At 35.8% G+C, this 2920-nt stretch overlaps 1 non-coding gene across 1 annotated transcript; it reads right to left on the reverse strand.

Moving 5' to 3' along the window:
- Positions 1–2304: 2304 nt before the first annotated feature.
- Positions 2305–2409, reverse strand: LOC113870553. The gene has a single exon (XR_003505575.1). It is a non-coding gene; the product is annotated as a small nucleolar RNA R71 (small nucleolar RNA).
- Between the last annotated feature and the right edge of the window lie 511 nt (positions 2410–2920).

Below are 2920 nucleotides of genomic sequence, written 5' to 3' on the forward strand. Positions count from 1 at the left end.
TAGGTTTTTTAGTTTTTGGTTAATTTACATTGATTTAGATAGTTTATTTTACATGTTTTGATCATTTGAATAATGTGGCAGGAATCTCCAAGCTTATTTTGAAGAATTATTGGATTTTTGAGGAATTTGAAGTGAAAGTAACTACTTTCAAGATTGATAGTGACCACTACAACAAGCTACTTTCAGCAAAGGGACCAAAGTGATCACTTTCAAAGCTAAAAGTGACAACTACAGCAACCCAGAATCCACTAAGCCTGCGCGTGGCTACTATGAAAGTTCATAGTAGTCACTCTAGAGTGTGCAGAATTGAAGGTGTTGTGCGTAGCTACTATCAAAGTTCATAGTAGTCACTTCATAGTGCCCAAAATGTACCAGTGTTGTGCATGTCTACTATTAAAGTTGATAGTGGATACTACAGAAAGGAAAAAACTAACTGATGCTGCGCGTGTCTACTATGAAAGAATGAAAGCAATCACTTTGGAGGGTGTCAACCTTAGTATAAATAGATTTTTGCCAAATTAGAGCAGGGAGCTCTTATACTTTTCATACCTTTTCTCTTCTTTACTAAATTAGGACATTTTCCAAAGCTTAGGGCAACCTTGGGTGACAGCCAAGGATCCAACCTAAGGTTTGGTTTCTCATTTCTCTTGCTAATGAGTTTTCTGCATTTCCAAACTGTGTTTTTGAACCCCCCCTTCCCCCATTTCCATGGAGGGCTAAATTTTGTGTAATCCTTAGTGAGTTCACATGAATTCTTGAGTTCCTTGATTTTAATGATAATATAACTCCTTTCTTTTCATGAATTACTTCTTCCTTGCCTCTTGAATTGAATTAATGGTGAATGAGGGAGACATTGCTTAATTAACCCTAATTCGTTTAAGGAGATTCTAAACTAGAGATTGCTTAATCTTAAGTTTAATTCTAAGGTTGCGTAATCTTGGCATGAGGGATTAGAGCCTAACAAATTGCGTAATTTCATTAGGACCATAAGGTTGACTTTCGCTTGTTAAATTAACTTAATTCATGGGAGAGATGATGGGTGTTAAATCTTGAGTAGAATGAGGATAGAATCTATGTAAATGAACTAAGGATTGCTACTTTCTATTGCTTGAATTAATTAAACTTGTTTGCTTGCTGCTCTTTATATTGATTTGAAACCACAAAACTCTCCCATTTTAATTGCTTGTTCAATTAATGCCTTCAACATGTTTAATGAAGATTAATAACCAATGTTCACGGGAGACAATCTAAGGTAACCCTAGTACTACATTAATTTGTTTAAATTTTGATGAAGATTTGCAACAAATCTTTTAAACACAACAAGAAACTGCTCATCAAATTGGCGTTGTTACCGGGGACATTGGTGTTGATTTTTCATAAACATGTTATTTGATTTATTTTCATTTTCGTTTTCTGCATGTTTAGTGAATTCTCTTTGAACTTTTGCATTATGAATACTTTAGTATAGTTGTAGTTTCATAGGTAAGTAGAGATATCTTGCATTTAGGAACAACCAATTGTTGTTTTTTGCATTTTGTGAATTCTGATTTCTGCACTTTAATTTGTTGCACTACATTTTCATTTATTGCATAATTGCCCTGTTTCTACTACATAATTCTGCAGGATTTAATCAATAGGACTGCACACTTGTTATTTCGTTTTCACTGCACATTGTATTTAATTTTTCTGCATAATCTACACTTTAGTTACCTCATTCATTCAATTTCTTTTCAATTTTCATAGCTAATTCCTAATGAATGACCAAATCAAATATGGAAGATTTATATCCTCTGGATACTGAAATTGATAGGACATTCCTTAGGAATCTTAGGAACCTTAGGACAAATAGACAAAACTCTGCACATACTAAGGAACCATCTTCTCCATCTTCCATATATTCTTCTCTGCATTCTTTAAATTTTGAACCTTTAGAAATGGCAGAAAATGACATGACACTTAAGGAGCTTGCCGCACCGGACGTGACTTACCAGACTTTGTGTATCCAATACCTGGATGTGGATGCCCCTTTTGTTCTTAAAACTGGCCTAATCCATCTTTTGCCTAAATTTCATGGTCTTGCAGGTGAAAATCCACATAAACACCACAAGGATTCCATATTGTTTGCTCTACAATGAGACCACAAGGTGTGCCTGAAAAGCATGTGAAATTGAAGGCTTTTCATTTCTCTCTTATGGATTTGGCTAAAAATTGGCTGTATTATCTTCTACCTGGCTCTATTACAAGTTAGGACACCCTCAAGAGATTGTTCCTAGAAAAAAAATTTCCTGCCTTAAGGGCTGCCTCAATAAGAAAGGAAATATGTGGTATTAGGCAGCTGGAGAGGGAAAGTTTATATGAATATTGGGAGCATTTCAAGAGACTATGTGCTAGCTACCCCCATCATCAAATAAGTGATCAACTGCTAATCCAATACTTCTATGAGGGGTTACACCTAATGGATAGGAGCATGATTAATGCAGCTAGCGGGGGAGCCCTAGTTGATAAGACTCCCGCAGCCACTAGGAACCTCATTGAGAATATGACAGCTGACTCTCAACAATTTGCTACAAGGCAAAATTTCATCATGTCCAAGAGTATCAATGAAATTCAAACTTCAGATTCACACAAAGCTGGAGCATAAGATAGATGAGTTAGCTTCTATGGTAAAACAGTTGGCATCCATCCAAAAGAATTCTGTTACATATACACCTCCGCCTCCATCCATTCCAGCTATGCTTTGTGGGATCTATTAATCTACAGATCACTTCACTGATAGTTGCCCCACATTGCAAGAAACTGAATCTTTGGAAGGTAATCCTCAAGCTTATGCTGCTAATATTTTTGCTAATAAATTTCCTTTTTAGCAGTCGCAGCAACAACAAAGCTGGGATTTATCTTCTAATAGATATAATCTCGGTTG

This window comes from Abrus precatorius, unplaced genomic scaffold (assembly GCF_003935025.1).
Source record: "Abrus precatorius isolate BTA unplaced genomic scaffold, Abrus_2018 Scaffold6, whole genome shotgun sequence".
In the NCBI taxonomy this organism is placed as follows: Eukaryota; Viridiplantae; Streptophyta; class Magnoliopsida; order Fabales; family Fabaceae; genus Abrus; species Abrus precatorius.